Source organism: Cucurbita maxima, unplaced genomic scaffold (assembly GCF_002738345.1).
Source record: "Cucurbita maxima cultivar Rimu unplaced genomic scaffold, Cmax_1.0 Cma_Scf00052, whole genome shotgun sequence".
Lineage (NCBI taxonomy): Eukaryota > Viridiplantae > Streptophyta > Magnoliopsida > Cucurbitales > Cucurbitaceae > Cucurbita > Cucurbita maxima.
This window is the reverse complement of record NW_019272068.1, coordinates 185,903-205,503: the sequence shown is the minus strand read 5'-3', so window position 1 is coordinate 205,503 and position 19,601 is coordinate 185,903. Positions and strand designations below refer to the sequence as shown.

The window sequence follows — 19,601 nt, the reverse complement described above, 5'->3', positions numbered from 1 at the left end:
AACAAGATCCTAAGAGATCGAAAATCAGAGGTATCGGGTAACTTGCAGACCGATAGTGGTTTCTCAAAATTAAGATCCCACACTCAAATTCGTTCCTTCAAACATATTCCTTTAGCTTGAGGGAAGAATAAGGAAAAGTTTTCGTGAAGAAATCGAGTCTCGAAAACCCCTAAAATCGGCTACCTAAAAAATCCTCTGTTTTTACTCCGACGAGAAATCATATTTTGGACGAACTTTGGAAGCAAATATCTTATGTTACGATCTACGAAGAGAAACTACATATCATAAGAAGTCTTTGGAAGGAAAGTTGAGGTAATTCGGGCACCGGAAGCTCAAGAACGGAGATCCCGAACGTCGACAATGAGGTAAGTAGCCACCTTGGACTTTTTATTAAGAAATAGTTGTAGGAGTCGCTTCAATTTCCATATGTACCCTAAAAAAGTATGAATTTAGGATATATGAAAGAAAAACTCAAAGAACCGTGAGTTAAGGCCTTAGACCAATCAAATTGCTTGGGAATTAGGTAACGTTAAAATAACTTACTAGATGAACTTCATTGCTTATGAAATTTTAGTACGGAGTATATTTGTGTATGTTGAGGTTATGTATGAAGTTTGGTGGTCATTGGATAAGGATAAGTAGGTAAACCAAGAAATGGTGCAAAAAAAACCATAATGCCCCTATGGAAGACTACCAATGGTTCATGACCTAGATGACCTCCAAATGCTATGAACCTCTGCAGTAAATATTATTTTATGAAGTTTGATGATTTGATGAAGTTTGAAAGTCATTGGAACACGTTAAGTAGCAAAACAAGGAATTAGGGGTAAAATGACCAAAATTCCCCCTAGGACTACTTATGAGATTTCAAGGTCTATACGTGCTACGAATCATTTGCTACTTCTTATAAGTTCGATTATGAAGGACATGAAGATAAGTTTGAGGCTTCAAGTTGATTGGAGTAAGTTTGGAACCTAAACCAATGTAGGACCCAAGAAACACCTAAAGAAAACAACACAAGAATCAAGACTCTATTAAAACCTTCTAAAGAACTCCCTAGGAATATATGACCTTCTAGAACAAATCATGCTGAGATGGGTTCATATGGTTACAAATAAAAGTTACAACTTATGGCATTAAGGACCTTAGAAACGGACAAGATTAAGAACCAAGAACAACAACACACAAGCTTTACAACTACCCAAGTAAGAAAAATGCTAGGTACTACTCAAGGACGAAGGACCAAGGCCCCCAAATTAAAAAACTCAAGAATTCTAGGTAATACTCTCGTCAAAAAGTGACTCATGACCTCCCACCAAGCAGTGCACAAGAATTTCTTTTCTAGGTGGGATAACCTACACCATGTTTCCTTTGCAGGATGTCATGTCTCAAGTTTCCCTCATCTAGAAGAGATGCTCTGTAGACTTGCAGGATGCCATTTTCAAGTATGCACCAAGCAAGTGACCTTTATGGTCTATCAAGGGGAGTAGTCAAAGGTCATGAAGGAACAAGAAGAGAGTAAGTTACCTTAGCCAAGAATCAAGAACCTCCCAAGACCTCCACGGTACAACATGCTCATGACTTATTCTGTGCTGCTTGGAACGTATGAAGTCTTGAGCGTAGGTTAAGCAGACTGTATTATAGGGCAAGCACTTGATACAGTATTAGACTACATCACTTGGAACATAAGAAGCCTTGGATGTAGGTTTTTAGACTATGCCACTTGGAACGCATGAGGCCTTGGACATAGGTTAAGCAGACCGTATCGAAGGGCAAGCCCTAAGATGCGGTTAGAGTACGTCTCTTGGAACGCATGAAGCCTTGGACGTAGGTTTAGGCTGTGGCGCTTGGAATGCATGAAGCCTTGGACACAGGATTGTCAGGTGCATGTCTAGTGCCGTAAATCCTAGGGGGAGTGTCTTGGAGAACAAATCAAGAATAGAACAAGAACCCTAAGGTCATGGAGGAACAAGAAAAGAGCAAGTTATCTTAGCCACGAATCAAGAACCTCCTAAGACCTCCCACGGTACAACATGCTCATGACTTAGACTACGCTGCTTGGATCGCGTGAAGCCTTGAACGTAGGTAAGCAGACTGTATTATGGGGTGAAGCTCTTGATGCATTATTAATACTACATCGCTTGGAACGTAAGAAGCCTTGGATGTAGGTTTTCAGACTATGTAGCTTGGAATGCATGAAGCCTTAGGCATAGGTTTAGTAGAATGTGTTAGAGGGCAAGCCCTTGATGCAGTATTAAGACTACATCGCTTGGAATGTAAGAAGCCTAGAGGTAGGTTTTCAAACTATACCAACACAATTCTTCTAATAAGGAGCTCTTCCTTCTTTCGTCAAAGAATTGAAAGGCTGAGAATATAAAATGTCAGTCAAGCATCTCGGTAAGAATTTCTTGAAATTGGGCTTTGTAAGAATTTCATGCCCCAAAAGTTTCTAGAGCTCAAATAGGATGTTTTTCATGAGAAGAGCTTAAAGAAAAACAACCAAATGATGTCCTCAATTTCTCATTTTAAGTTTCGGCGAAAGTTTATGAAAATCAAGAAATTTCTTCCCCATGTTTAAGCTGTTCTTTTAAGACTTGTTTGTACAGCTTCGTGGTAAGGAACAAAGAAACTTTGATGAATGAAATGAAGGTTAAAAGTCACTGGAAGCAAACAACCCATAGATTGACTATCGGTAAGCTTTCAAGTTTAAAATTTAAAAATTTTGATTTTGAAATTCGACCTCTATTGCACAAGTCGTGACATGGATCTTATATCATTATCTTGGGAGAAAATATAGAACAATTTTGCTGAAGGAATTGAGAGAAGATAAGCTCCAAATCAGTTAGACCAAGAGCAAGAAACAACTTAGAATTGTTGATAAGTACAACCGAGTACCCTACTTTGACCTCTTATAACCTTACTCAATTAGTCATTCCTATTTATGCAGTAGAGGGTTCGAAACCAAGCCCCTAGCTCCTACACGTTGTGGCAACTCTCCTCTTAGGTGTCATCCTTTTAGCTTTCCTCTGTAGTGTCACTTATTGATTCCATCTTAGGTTGATATCTCTATTTCCTTCCAACGGGAAAATCAATAACCTTATTTTAATTCATAGTCTTAGGTCTTTCTTAGGCATAAGGTTTTAAAGGCTTACCGGGCCGTGAAGGATCGTTTTTTAAGCTGAGCCATAGAAAAACCTTTGCTCNCAGAGTTCTTCTTGCAATTTTCCCTGTCCTGTTCTTTGTGTTTATCTAGATTGAGTGTGTGCATTGTTGTGTGATCCTAACAACTGGTATCAGAGTTAAGCAAAATTCACCACGATCTGTGAAGATGGAAAGTTCAAAGATTGGAATTGAGAAGTTCGATGGATCCGATTTCGGTTTCTGGAAGATGCAAATTGAAGATCTGTACCAGAAATATCTTCAAGAACCCCTGTTGGGGGTAAAGCCGGATACCATGACCACGAAACAGTTGAAGTTCAAGGGCGACAAGCCTTAGGACTTATCCGGTTGACACTATCCAGAAATGTGGAGTTCAACATTATCAAGGAGAAGAAAACGTCAGATCTATTGAAGACGCAGTCAAATATGTATGAAAAACCGTCGGCTATGAACAAGGTGTATTTGATGCAAAGATTGTTCAATCTACAGATGTCTGAAGGTGAATCTGTTGCTGATCATATAAATGAATTCAATATGGTCGTAAGTCAACTGAGTTCGGTGGAAATTAATTTCGAAGATGAAATTAAAGCGTTGATTTTGATGTCATCTTTACCCGAGTCATGGGATATTGTTGTTGCCGCAATCAGCAGTTCCCGAGTCATCTGATAAACTGAAGTTTGATGAAATTCGAGATGTAGTTCTCAGCGAAAGTATTCGCAAACGAGAAACTGGAGATTCATCAGACAATGCTCTTAGTGTTGATCGAAGGGGAAGAAGTAAATCAAAGAGCTCAAACAAACATGAGCAATCAAAATCAAAGAACCGAGGAAAATCTTCAAACAAATCCAACGTAACGTGTTGGAGCGGTGGGGGAAAAGAACACTTTCGAACAGATTGTACAAAACTGAAGAAGAAGCAGAATCATAAATCTAAAGATGATGATTCTATAAATACAACAGAAGATACTGAGGACATTTTAATCCTTAGTGTGGACAACCCAGCTGATTCCTGGATTTTGGATTCAGGTGCATCGTTCCATTCATCTCCAAGTAAGGAATTGTTTCGAAATTTCAAATCAGGAAATTTCAGGAAGGTGTATCTTGCCGGACAACAAAACCTTGGAGATTGAAGGGAAGAGAGATGTCTCCATACAAACTCTAGCAAAAAATCAGTGGACATTACAGGATGTCAGATACATTCCTGGTCTTAAGAAGAACCTAATCTCTATTGGTCAGATGGATAGCACAGGTTATGCAACAGAGTTTGGAAAGAGTTCATGGAAGATTGTGAAGGGCGCCATGGTTGTTGCACGTGGTACAAAATCCGGAACCTTATACACTACTGCAGAGTGTATAAACATGACTGCTGCTGCTGAGAGTGCCTCTAATTCAAGTCTATAGCACAATAGACTTGGACATATGAGCGTCAAAGAAATGAAGATGCTGACTACGAAAGGAGCTTTAGAAGGTTTAAAATCTATTGATATGGGTTTTTGTGAGAGCTGTGTTATGGGCAAATAGAAACGAGTTAGTTTCAAAAAGGCTGCCAGAGAATCGAAGAAACTGCGGTTGGAAATGATCCATACAGACGTCTGTGGACCATCTCCAGTTTCATCACTTGGTGGATCAAGGTACTACATCACCTTCATCGATGACTTCAGTAGGAAGGTATGGGTTTACTTTTTAAAACACAAGTCAGATGTGTTTACCACCTTCCTACTGAAGTTGAAGTTGAAGATCAGTAAGAAGTGGAAAGCTGAAGTTGAAGATCAGACCGACTTGAAGATCAAATGCCTGAGGTCTGACAATGGAGGAGAGTACAACAAATCAGAGTTTATAACATTTTGTGCAGCTGAGGGAATTAAATTAATAAGAACAATTCCCGGTAAGGCAAGACAAAATGGTATTGCAGAAAGGATGAACAGAACATTGAATGAGCGAGCAAGAAGCATGAGGATTCATTTTGGACTACCAAAGACATTCTGGGCTGATGCTGTGAACACAGCAACATATTTGATTAATAGAGGGCCGTCAGTACCCTTGAAGTTCAAATTTCCTGAAGAAGTATAGACAGGAAAAGAACTCAAGTACTCTCACTTGAGAACTTTTTGTTGTACTGCGTATGTTCATGTTGATCCAGAGAAGAGAGATAAACTTGAAGCTAAGGCTGTGAATGCTACTTCATAGGCTATGGCTTTGACATGTTCGGGTACAGATTTTGGGATGAGAAAAATATGAAAATCCTAAGACACTGCGATGTGACCTTTGATGAAAATGTCATGTACAAGGAGAGAGAGAAGATAAACTCTGAGACTACGAAGCAAGTGAGAGTTGAACTTGAGTGGTAGGAAAATTCACGTAGTGATGTTACAACAGAAGCTCAAGAAACTCCTGATCCTATTGTTGAACCAGATGTGGAGCAAGTTACACCTGAGCAAGTGTTGAGGAGATCATCTAGAACTATCAGAGCACTAGATAGATATTCAGCCTTATTACATTATTTGTTGCTGACTGACGAAGGAGAACCAAAATCTTTTGATGGGGCCTTACAAGTGGAAGATTCAACAATGTGGGAGCAAGCCATGGATGATGAGATGAGCTCACTTGAAAAGAATAATACGTGGGTGCTGACTGAGTTGCCTACAGGAAAAAGAGCTCTGTTGAACAAATGGGTGTTCAGAATCAAGGTTGAACCAGATGGCAGAAGGAGGTTTAAGGTTTGGTTAGTAGTTAAAGGATATTCACAAAGAAAGGCATTGATTATGCTGAGATTTTTTCTCCAGTTGTGAAATTAACTACTATCCAAATTCTGCTGAGTATTGTTGCATCGGAAAATTTACACCTTAAGCAAATGGATGTAAAAATGGCGTTTTTACATGGAGATCTAGATGAGGAGATCTATATGCAACAATTAGAAGGGTTTGTAGCTCCAGGCAAGGAGCACATGGTGTGTAAGCTCAATAAGAGCTTGTATGGACTGAAACAAGCACCAAGACAATGGTACAAGAAGTTTGACTTCTTCATGTGCAAAAGTGGTTTCCACATGAGTGAAAAGGATCAATGTTGCTACCTCAAGAAATACACTGATTCTTATGTGTTTCTACTCCTGTATATGGATGATATACTAATTGCTGGATCAAGTATGAGGGAGATAAACCACCTAAAGGCAAGCTTGTCTTCAGTATTTGAGATGAAAGATTTGGGTGCAGCGAAGCAGATTCTTGGGATGAGGATTTCGCGAGATAGATCTGCTGGCACATTAAATCTATCCCAAGAGCAGTACATTGAGAAGGTGTTGTCCAAATTCAAGATGAATGACGCTAAACCCAGGACTACCCCCTTGGAAAATCATATTAAATTGTCAAAGGGGCAATCTCCCAAGACAGTTGAGGAACGTGAGCACATGGCATCAGTTCCGTACGCTTCTGCAATTGGGAGTTTGATGTATGCTATGGTCTACACTAGACCTGACATAACACATGCAATGGGAGTTGTCAGCATGTACATGGCAAATCCAGGTAAAGAACATTGGGAAGCTGTAAAGTGACTTCTGAGATATCTGAGAGGTACATCCAATACTTCACTTTGTTTTGGCAATGGCAAAGTAGTTCTGCAAGGTTTTGTGGATGCTGAGATCTGAGTGGAGATGTAGACTCTAGCAAGAGCACATCTGGATATATCTACACTATAGATGGAACAGAAGTGAGTTGGATGTCCAAACTTCAGAAATGTGTTGCTCTTTCATCTACTGAAACTGAGTACGTGGCAATAGCTGAAGCTGGAAAAGAGATGATATGGATGACAGACTATCTAGAAGAATTAGGCAAGAAGCAGTGCAAGAAGATCCTTTATACAGATAGTCAGAGTGTCATACAGTTGGTGAAAAACCCAGTCTATCATTCAAGGACAAAACACATTAGAAAGCGATACCATTTTACTCGCAGGTTAGTGGAAGAAGGCGATATGTGTTTGGAGAAGATAGAGGGTGCAAAGAATCCAACCGACATGTTGACAAAATGTGTTGATATTGGAAAATTAAGGTTATGCAAAGCCTTAATTGGTATGGTGTAGTGATTGTTTGAGAATGGAATTCTTGGTTGACTGGATCAGTCTCCAAATCGGAGAATTGTTAGGTTATGGAGTCTGCTCTCTTATTTATAGCTTGGTCAACGGTTATATTCGAAAAAGCTATATTTGGTAAAGCTATATCTAGTAAAGCTATATATAGTAAATAGTATATATATTAGATGGATAAATCTGGTAAAGGTATATATAGTAAACTGAACTATATATATATTCCCCGATAGAGCTTTGAAAATGTACTTTCTATTCCCTATATTCTCTCTTATACATACTCATCAATACAAATTCTTTTAACCAGAGTTCTCCTTGCAATTTTCTCTATCCTATTTTTTGTGTTCATCTAGATCGAGTGTGTGCGTTGTTGTGCGATCCTAACACTTAATACATATCTAATTTAAGGTTCATACATACATCCAAGCGATCCTACAAGCATTTCTTAAGGAAAGTATAAGATGGCTACCAACCTCTTGTATGGTGTTTAGGCTGAAGTTTCTGAAAATTGAGAAATTTCTTCCCCACGTTTAAGCTTAATCCTTTAAGACTCATCTGTACAGATTCATGGCAAGAAGAAAAAAATACTTTGACGAACGAAACGAAGGTTGAAAGTCGTCGGAAGCAAAGAACCCATAGGTTGTCTATCGATAAGCTTTTGAGTTTAAAATTTTCAAATTTTTATTCTAAAATTCGACCTCTATTATACAAGACAAGACGTGACATGGGTCTCATACCATTAGCTAAGGGTAAAATATAAACAATTTTGCAGAAGCAATTGAGAGATGAGAAGATCTAAAATCAGCTAAACCAAGAGCAAGAAACAACAGAAAATTTTGGATAAGTACAATGTTGAGTACCCAATTTTGACCCCTATAACTTGCTCGAATACGAATCAATTTAAGTGGAATCTGTCTTAAATGAACTGTGATATGTAGGACTACAAATTTTGTGAAGAACTCAAGTAGAAATATTTGTTGAATCGCTGGAAAACAAACGAATATTCGGAGGAAGAAAATCACATTGACTGCCTTGTTTCAGCGTCTTAAGTTTAGAGACGATGATGTTGCAGTCTATGAGATAGATACATCATCTTAACTTTGTTTTCTTAACCTCTATGTACCATTTAGACTCGTTCACCTATTTTGAGATCGGTTCTTATAATGATTTTTTTTGTTCCAGAAACTAGACTCAATTTGGGACTTACCTAAGAGATTTGAAGATGAAATAGCTATTGAAAGGGCGTCAAAAGTGATCCTTAAACATAGGTTAAGAGGTTAAGCACTAAATTTGATGACCTTTATCAGACTGGTTCACTCCTGACACAATTTGCATCCTACCCTAGAAATTTGGAAGAAAAGCCGCTTCAAGAAGACTTTAAACCTAGTATCTAAACACACCGGAACAAGTAACTAGCCATATAGAACAAACATCAAATAGTACTTGTAGGATTCGATTAGGACAAGCACATATGATTAGAAATCATATCTAGAAATGTAATTGACCTAGTATCATAATAGCTAAATTATTAGAAATGTGTATGGTTTACGGTTTAGCATAGTTTACAACTCTATAGTTTCCGCTTGCATGTTTGAGAATTCTAATATTTTTACTATGTTTATAAGATTTTCAACATGTCTAGATTGATTTTATTCCTTATATTGTGCAGGTTGAGCATGATGTATGTTAGGAGTGTCCTTGAATGCATGCCAAAGGGTTTGCAAAATTTGTTTATGACCAGTTTTGCTTTGGACGATCGATATGTGTCCTAGAGTCTCAATAAGTTGGTTATTGATTATGAACCATTGTTTTACGTTACTAAGGAATTAGACCTAGCTACTGGTCCCACTATCTCCTTTGAGTTGACCATGTGCCTTGTAGAGATGACTAGGGTATAACCCCTCTTCATGAACTAGCCAAGAGGTGTTAGGGTCTATGTAGTATATATACAAGTTGTCACCCTTAGTGAGTTACAGGAGTCATAGAGGGTATGTTATTGAGATAGTTTTAGTTGTGCTTCGTGGGGCAGCCAGGTTAGTTATTATCTCCGCTTAGAAGGGTGACTAACAGATAATTTACTGTTCTAGCGCAAGATTGGGTGCGAACAAGTAAGTTACTATCTCCGCTCGAAAGGGCGATGCGACAAGTCAGTGACTGTTTTAGCCAAAAGGTGACGCAACAGATAGTTATAACCCAGCACCACTAGTGGAAATCCTTTGAAATGAGCTTAGTATATAGTTAGGTGTGAAGTACGTATATTACGATAGAGCAAAAGGGTTCCTCCATACTTACTAAACTTACCCTAGGCCCGACCTTTTCAGTTATGAACCCAAAAGGGTAGAGCACTCCTTAGAGGAGGTATGTATTGGGTTTTGGTGCATAGAGACCTAAAAATGTCAACTACATTTCATGTTTTTGGTGATTAATAAATCACTGGTTACGGTCGTGTGGCTATGGAGAGGACCTCATTTACCCAAGTCTTTTGAGTCTTATATTTATTTATATGTGTCTTTTATACCTATTTCCAATTGTAACTGATCTTTGTATTTAAAACAGCATGTATTTAACTTCTTGTAATTTAATGTATTACTTTATTTATTTTATGTCTGGTATTTTAAAAAAAATAAATAAATAATTTTATGACCTATTTCATTTAACTTCTTTTAGGCTTAGGCCAATATGCAGAATAGGGTAAGGGAAAAAACCACTTTGGAGTGGATAACTCGGCACAATTATGTACCCTCTATGACTCATGTAACTCATTAAGGGCGATAACTCAGACTATATACACCACATAGACCCTAAAAATAGGTGAATTGCATTGTCACCCTTGGGGTGCAACCCCTGTTCATGAACTAGCCAATAAGAATTAGGGTCTATGTGGTATAAGGTATTTAAAACCCAGCACCACTAGAGAAAATCCTCTTGTATGAGCTTAGTAGATAGTCAAAGTGTGAAGTATGTAAATTACATTAGAGCAAAAGGGCTCTTTCATACTTACTAGACTTATCCTAGGCCTGACTTTTTCAGTTATGAACCCGACGGGGTTAGAGAATTCCTTAGAAGAGGTATGTAATGGATTTTGGTATGGAGAGACCTAAAAAGGTCGGTATAAATATTGAACCTCAGTTTGGCTAATAATTTCATGTATAGAAATGAGTTTGACGAGAGCTTAGATGTAGATTGCATACTCAGTATTTTTTATATATTCATATTTTCAAGTGAGCAATAAATCACTATGACCAGTGGGGACATGTTGGGCCACATTGCTATGGAAGGGACCTCATTGACCTAATTCTTGTATTTATTTGTATGTCTTTTGTATCCCCGTTCAAAGTGAAATTGATCTTTGAGCATGGGCGCGAATGTATGTAGTTATATCTCCTTTTAATTTAATGTATTACTTTATTTGTTTTATGTCTTGTATTTCAAAAATGAAAAAAATAAAATTACCCTTTTATCATTATATAACTTATTTCATCTTGATGGTCCATTACCTATGATAAATATGAAGATGATTTATGGAGAAATGGTTAATTAAAGTAGAGAGATTTGAGGGTAAAGGAGGGGTGAAATCTTAGGGGTGGAGTGGGTAAAAATAAATTTTCCCATATTTTTTTTTGAGTTGTTACATGTGAGTCGGAGCCCGTCTAGATCAGCGGCCTCCTTTGGTCTTGTGAATTTTTGAATGGGTCGTCGTGTTCATATACATTATCTCCCTCTTTTATGATTTGAACTCGAACTCTTATGTATGATAAATATATATACATGCATCTGTACGTTGTATGTTTTTAAACGTCTTAAGTCGCATTGTTTTTTTAAAAACCAGATATGTTACCGTATTTTTATTTACATCTCTTTCACGTTAGTCTACATCTAATTCAAACAACTCAAAAATGAGGTATGATATTCACAAGTATCCTCTCTAAGTCAAGGGTATAATAGTTTTCTAACTCGGTTAGAAACGCCATACATTTTTCTTAAAAAATAAAATTTTGAATATTTGTCTTAAAAAAAAATACATAATTTATGTTTCTATATTGATGCAAAACTCTCTCTCATCCTTTACGGTCAACTAACCTGGGAATAAATTTAGGCATTAGTTTTACAAGTTCTCACAAACAGTGATGTTTTTACCCTTTTTGACTTCAAAACCTAACATTTCCATCTATTTTCGCTTGACCTCTCATTCCATTGAGTGGTTTCAACGAAATAAAAATTTTGTTTCTTTCCTTCTCTATAATTTATATAATATGTTTGGATCTCATTCCACAAGAACACAAACGAACAACATGGAGTTTAAAGCTCGTCTTTGCCTCTTCCTTTTGCTCTCGTTCACCCTCATCAGCTCAGCTCGAATTGTGCCTCATCCAGGTACACAAATCATTACCAATTCAAATAATTTAGATTCATGTAGCTTGTGCGCTTTTAATAGGATGCAATTTTTAAGTCGTTCGTTCTTTATAAACCAAAGCATCTCATGTAATAATTGAAATTTCAGAAGAACAAGCAACAACGGTTGTGATAAATGACTATGCTGAACCAGGAGCTAATAACAGACATGATCCAAGGCTTCCACCACCAGAGTTTAACGCTTTTACCGTTGCCGATGACGAGAGCAATAAGAAACCCTACACAAATTTGTTTATTGGAAGACAACTTGTTGGCAGAAGCATCAACAAGGAAACGTAAACAAAGAGCTAATGATGTGCCAAAGTAATAATAGTACTAAAAATATTATATTATTGATGTAAATTATGGAATAATATGTTATCAAATTAATGTAATGAAGAAAATAGTATGGTACTAAACCAAAATATCTATTAAATTTTTTTGTGATCCGAAATCTCTCTTTTATGGCTACAAATATTTACGTTTAAGAGTTTGAGATAATTATTCATATCTTAGGCTAATGAAGGCAATATATTTTAACTATTCTCGTAGTTAATAATGGATTACTTCGATCACTAAAAACAGGTTCTGACCCTTTCACCTCTAAATTGTGCCATACACAATTTATTATTTAAACAAGTCAAAAATTTGTAAGCAATTTAATAAAATCTCCAGATTTTGTGATCAAGTCGTGTGAAAACTTAGGCAAGCAATCATTAGTTGATGGGTAGCAGCTAAAGCACTTCTTCTGCCTATGAAACATTGTCTACTAAATATTGTGTTATAGGGAAGAGTTAGGGATTGGATTCATACCTTCTCGTAGATAATAGCATAAGTTATTTGCCCCCAAAGTACGTTAGAAAACATTTTCCTCGTTGGAGCTCAAAGCAGAAATTTTATATTGGGCAGCCAATTCTAAAGGTTTTGAGGATCCGATTTCTTCATGGAACCTCTTCCTTATCTTTCCTTCTACCTAGGAATTTTTTAGAGTAACGTCTTGAAGTGTGTGGTCATAATTTGGATAAATTATCCTTGGTTTGTAAGTTACTCGAAAACACAGAGGTTCGACTTTTAGAACAGCTTGATCAAGGATGTGTTAGCCCTCTATTTCTTCATCAAAGTTACTCATCTTAATCCTCTTAAGTTAAAGGAATACTCAATTTTAAAAAATGGACTATAGATTGGAATTCGATCCTTACCCCCAATTTGATCCCGAAACTAAAGTTCTCCGATTACGCATGTTCTTGGGGTTAATTCTTGTAACGCCCCTAATTTCATTATCCTAATCAGTGATGTCACACATGCATGCATAACTCATTATGTGGAAGCTCATCATAAATAACCTTAGTAAACAACACAAGTCTTTCATAAATGTTCAAAATCCAACGAAACCTAACTCCAAAACAAAACATTCCATAACTAAATTCAAAAGTTTAAATGAAATAAATGTTCAACATCCTAATTTAAAAATCTAAATAATAACATAATCTACTAACTATGCCCTCTCCTTAACTTTCATGGTAATCTCAGCTCCACCGTCAACTCGTACATTGACATTTTTCCTTTACCTGAAAAATGTAGGTAGCACGTGGCTTGAGTATTTTATGAAATACTCAGTAAGTCACCACGATTGGTGTTAGATATGCAAACACATGCAACATATGAGTGGGACCTAACTTTCGTAAACTTTGCATGACCTTGGGTGCTTTCCTATTCTGGGTAATGTTGGATGTGTGGTACTTCTCCACACATGGCCCATGTACGTGCACATGGACCCATCAGGTGGGCTCATATACGTACCCCTGGGCCTGGCTTGGTTGAGCACAAAGTATTACAGGTCGCCGAACACCACATAACAATTTTGAAATTCGACCTCTATTGTACAAGTGGTGACGTGGATCTCATATCATTAGCTTCGAGGGGAAATATAGAACAATTTTGTTGAAGGAATTGAGAGAAGATAAGCTCCAAATCAGTTAGACCAAGAGCAAGAAACAACCTAGAATTGTTGATAAGTACAACCGAGTACCCTACTTTGACCTCTTATAACCTTACTCAATTAGTCATTCCTACTTCTGCAGTAGAGGGTTCGAAAGCAAGCCCCTAGCTCCTACACGTTGTGGCAACTCTCCTCTTAGGTGTCATCCTTTTAGCTTTCCTCTATAGTGTCACTTATTGATTCCATCTTAGGTTGATATCTCTATTTCCTTCCAACGGGAAAATCAATAACCTTATTTTAATTCAGAGTCTTAGGTCTTTCTTAGGCATAAGGTTTTAAAGGTTTACCTGGCCGTGAAGGATCGTTTTTTAAGCTGAGTCATAAAAAAACCTTTTGCTCGGATACCAATTATAAAGATTCAAAGTTTTTTTTTTTTTTTTTTTTTTTTTTTTTTTTTTAACTATTAAAAAAACATAAGTTCATATATATATACTATTGGTATATTAATGTAGCGTTTGTACAGACTCATTTCAAAAACAAAATAAGAAAGCCTACTCAAAAGAACAACTCAAAATATATTTAACTAAAGACGAAGGTTAATCTATGCTCCATAGTCCGCTCCCATCCACGACCAACTCCTAGTTACATGAAAAAAAATATGATAAGTATGGAGTGATTAAAAACTCAGCAAGTTACCTACTTGTAGGTTCTTAATCGCAACCTTAAGCTAGAATATCATTTCTTATTATGTTGTTAGGGTCATGGCACTTAGAACTCATCTTGTTATATGTCATATGCTGATTCTAAAAAACTTTCTTTAAAGTAACCTTTAGTTCTCTCCCTGTAACACATGAGTGGTGCTATCATGATTGTGTCATCCTGCTAGTGAATTGTGGTGCATGTCATCTCTTAGAGGTGAGGGAAAGGATAGGCCCTTCATAAGTTTGCTCATCATACATAACACAGGGAATCCCCATAAAAGAGAAATAGGGGCCTCGTAGTACACCTCATGATGGGAGATAATGGTTATTTTTGGGCATGAATCTTTGCAACTTATTTGTCATGCTATTCAAATAAAATAATCCTAGATACATTCTTTACACATGGATCGTTGGTGGACCTAGACTTGTACATAATACCATAGGGTAGGCTTAAAATTTAATGGTTTTTTAATTTAGGTCAAATCTAAAGGGCAACCTAACGTGATTCCATGAGCGTGAGTATAAGATGGCTACTTACCTCTTGTATGGTGTTCGAGGCCTTGATTTTTGAGCTTCCGGCACTCAATTTCTCCAAATTTTATTTGGTAGCTTCTTTAGTGAGTCTAATTTCTAGAACCTTTGAGAATTTTGTGAGAACATACCACAAAGGGGTCCAATTTTATGAATAATTAAGGGGGCATAAAATTAGGCTAACGTGGTTGTTGGGTTTTATGTCCTAAAACTCATAGTTTGTAAACAAAAACATATTCTATTTTGAATGAAGTTATTATTGTTGTTTATTCAGTAAAGATTGTTATTGAATAAAGTGAACTTTACGATCATTAATCTAAATCCAATAAACTAAGAACATTCTGGCTATAGTATGATTACTTGAACTATATGTAGTGACATAAGAGTTTATCAAGTTCAAGTATATAGTCAAAATGATCTATAGTATAAGGATAAAGCTGAGTATCTTATTCTGGGGACACTATGGATGCGGCCCACTTTTGTATATGATATAAACAATGTGATCACTAAAATTGTACATGTGGAGACATGTGAGTGGGGGGGTCCTATGCAATGAGTATTGCATAAGATCAGACCATGAAGAAAATCAGTCTCACTTTATAATGTCGTTTACTGTTCAAACTGATTTTCTTTTCATTCAATGATCTAGCTAACTCGATCTTAATCCTGAGCTAACCATGAACTCCTGTTTATTCGGAATTATACTTAGATTTGCATGGGTGAGAGTGGCTCAAGTTCACCGAATCAATAGACTTCCCATTTCAGGAGTAAGACTGGGTAAATAGCTGGGGACGTGGAGTGCAAGATGGAATTCACTCCTACTCACTTTTAGGGATAGAAGAGAGGTAGTTCCCTTAAGTACTGACTCCAGGTCTTGAACAAGGGGCCCCACTCTCTCATTGGCCTGAGAGGGATCCGGTTTACTGGTTGGACAACAAATCAATTGTTCATTAGAGGATCAGTGAGACATAAGAAACAAGAAGTAACTTTAGGGGTAAAACGGTAAATTGACCCAGCTCTAGTTACGAACAACCTATGAAGGATCGACTTACTAATCATAGTTATATCAAATGGACAGAAATATATCTATAGTGAGGGGAGTGCAACTACTAGGCTATAGTGAAATGTTTTAGTAGTTAACGAATGTTGGTTAACAAGGTTAATGAGTTTAACCGGTTAATCTTGGATCGTTGGAGCCCATGATTTATAGGTCCATTAGGTTCCTCTGCTAGCTCATATCGGACTAAACCATAGAACAGTGTGACGAGTGAGTTCGAAGTGTTCGAATTCAAATTAGGGAGAATGCGCTACATATATACGATATATTTAACCGCATTTTTGTTTTATTTACGAATTAAACAAAAAGAGAGAATCTGAGATATTTAAATAAGATTTAAATATCTTAATCAAATATGTCGGAATTAATTGAGATTGACATTTGAATTAATATTAAATATTAATTAAATAGTTTAATTAATCATTTAATATTACTTTAATTTGAAATTAATAATTCATATTCATCATTGAATCAAAATGAAGAAAGTCAAAATGTTGACTTCATTTAATGGAAAAATACATGTTAATGGAATTTTGAGATGTCAAAATTTGGTTTAACCAAACTTGCATGCTTGCCAAATAAATCCCACAAATTTGAGTGGAACTTTGAGTGTCAAAATTTGGTTAACTCAAGCATGCTTGCCACATAATCCCAAATATTTGAGTGGAATTATGAGTGTCAAAATTTGGTGATCTCAAATTTGCATGAACATGCAAACACGACTCTAAAAATAGAGTGATCATAATACATGAAAGGTGTTCTTGTTGGTGAAAAACCTTGAGAAAAACCTCTCACAAACACTCTCTTCATATATACAAAATCCCTTCCAAGTTTAGTCACTCACCGGATTCCACAATCTCGTTCTAAGGCCGGAGAATAGTGGAGAAGACACTAGTGGTGGTTCGAAACCAGTTCGTGAGGAAAAATAAATTTAAACTACAAAAAGTTAGTATTCAAATTCATTAAGTTTTAATACTTATGAACATGCTAGTTATTTACTATAATTGATGTTCTAAAAGTTCCTAAGATCCAAATTGCTTCCGCATGTGTTATATTAACACCTTCCGTGGTAAGTTGAGTTCAACTAGCCACCTCTTTATCTTTTTCCTCCGTCTGAAAATGGACTCCGCCAACTCATTTTAGAGCATTTCTCCCCTCGATTTCTTTATGAAAGGTAAAGATGGAGTTTCGTGGAAGAGATTGGGACTCGTCTGTACAAATTCATGGCAAGAAGAAAAAACACTTTGACGAACGAAACGAAGGTTGAAAGTCGCCGGAAGCAAAGAACCCATAGGTTTTCTATCGGTAAGCTTTCGAGTTTAAAATTTTCGAATTTTGATTCTAAAATTCGACCTTTATTATACAAGTCGTGACATGGGTCTCTTACCATTAGCTTTAGGGGAAAATATAAACAATTTTGGAGAAGCAATTGGGAGAAGAGAAGATCTAAATAGCTAAACCAAGAGCAAGAAACAACATAAAATTTTGGAGAAGTACAATGTTGAGTACCCAATTTTGACCCCTATATAACTTACTCGAATACGAACCAATTTAAGTGGAATCTTTCTTAAATGAACTGTGATATGTAGGACTACAAATCTTTTTGAAGAACTCATGTAGAAATATTTGTTGAATCGCTAGAAAACAAACGAATATTTAGAGGAAGAAAATCACATTGACTACCTTGTTTCAGCGTCTTAAGTTTAGAGATGATGATGTTGCAGTCTATGAGATAGATACATCATCTTAACTTTGTTTTCTTAACCTCTATGTACCATTTAGACTCGTTCACCTTTTTTGAGATCGGTTTTTTTAATGATTTTTTTTTTTTTTTTTTTTTTTTTTTGTTCCAGAAACTAGACTCAATTTGGGACCTACCTAAGAGATTTGAAGATGAAATAGCTATTGAAAGGGCATCAAAAGTGATCCTAAGTTAAGAGGTTAAGCACTAAATTTGATGACCTTTATCAGATTGGTTCACTGCTGTTTAGACTGGTTCTCTTAAAATTGTTTGTTGTTAGACACTAGACACAATTTTCATCCTACCCTAGACATTTGGAAGAAAAGCAGCTTCAGGAAGACTTTAAACCTTGTATCTATACACACCGAAACAAGTAAGTAGCCATATGAAACAAACATCGAATAGTACTTGTAAGAGTCGATTAGTACAAGCACATATGATTAGAAATCATATCTAGAAACCTAATTGACCTAGTATCATAATAGCTAAATTAGAAACGTGTATGGTTTACAGTTTAGCATACTTTACAACTTTATAGGTTCCGCTTGCATGTTTGAGAACTCTAATATTCTTACCATGGTTATAAGTTTTCAACATGCCTAGATTGATTTTATTCCTTATATTGAGCATGTTGAGCATGACGTATGTTATGAGTGTCCTTAGATGCATGCTAGACGGTTTGCAAAACCCATTTATGACCAATTTTGCTTTGGACAATCGATAGGTGTCCTAGAGTATCAATAAGTTGGTTATTGACTATGAACCATTGTTTTACCTTATTAAGGTACCAGACCTAGCTACATATCCCACTGTCTCCTTTGGGTTAACCTTGTACCTTGTAGAGATGATTAAGGTGCAACCCTTGTTCATGAACTAGCCAAGGGGGTTAGGGTCTATGTAGTATACATAGTTGAGTTGTCACTCTGAGCGAGTTACATAAGTCATATAGGGTATGTTATTGAGGTAGTTTCAGTTGTGCTTAGTGAGGGAGCCAGGTTAGTTATTATCTCTACTTAGAAGGGTGACCGACAGGTAATTTACTGTTCTAACACAAGATGGGGTGCGAACAATTAAGTTACTATCTCCGCTTGGAAGGGCGATGAGACAAGTGAGTGACTATTTCAGCCTAAAAGGGTGATGCAACATATAGTTATAACCCAGCACTACTAGGAGAAATCCTCTGGTATGAGCTTAGTATATAGTCAGGTGTGAAGTACGTATATTACATTAGAGCAAAAGGGCTCCTCCATACTTACTAGACTTACCCTAGTCTCGACCTTTTCAGTTATGAACTCGAAGTGGTAGAGCACTCCTTAGAGGAAGTATGTATAGGGTTTTTGGTGCGTAGAGACCTGAAAAGGTCAATACATGTATTGGGCCTCACTATAACGACCCTAAATTTTCACATATCTAGAGTCTCCACTAACATCTCATACTCATCTACAATGCGGAAATATAACTCTTAAATGAACATCATTTATAATGTAAACTTTGAAAAACGTTTAAAACAACTTCTCTAGAAAACACAACCATGGTCTTACGTGTTTAAATACAAAATACTAAAATTTAGAGATAATAAAAACAAATACAAAATAATTTAAAACAATGGAATGCAAAACAACCTATTCTAACTTAAAACTAACAATTTAAATATGAGTCTACCCTACGCACGTGCCACAGTCTCTGCTGGCGATGTCGCCGTCCTCCGTACAAGTACGCATTGTCTTTACCTGAAAAATGATGTGGCATACGGCCTGAGTATTTCAAAGAATACTTAGTGAGTGACTCCACTATAGAGGCCATGCAAATGTAAACACATGCAATCATGATTTAGGGACATATCTCTAATCATCTTAGGGGTGACCTCCCGTCTCAGAAAAATTGGATGTGTAGTACTTCCCTACACACAACTCACACGTGCGAGTGTGAATCCCCAGGGCGCTCGCAACCCCCTGGATCCTCTGGTCAAGCTAATCTGTAGCGACGTCCGGAGGTCAATAAAACCTCA

General features: G+C 36.7%; 1 long non-coding RNA gene across 1 annotated transcript; it reads left to right on the top strand.

Annotated features, from left to right (window-relative positions):
- The first annotated feature begins 8,801 nt into the window (after positions 1-8,801).
- LOC111471437 lies at positions 8,802-18,972 on the top strand. Its single transcript, XR_002715198.1, has 3 exons — positions 8,802-9,437; positions 15,892-15,895; positions 18,767-18,972. It is a non-coding gene; the product is annotated as an uncharacterized LOC111471437 (long non-coding RNA).
- Positions 18,973-19,601: the final 629 nt, after the last annotated feature.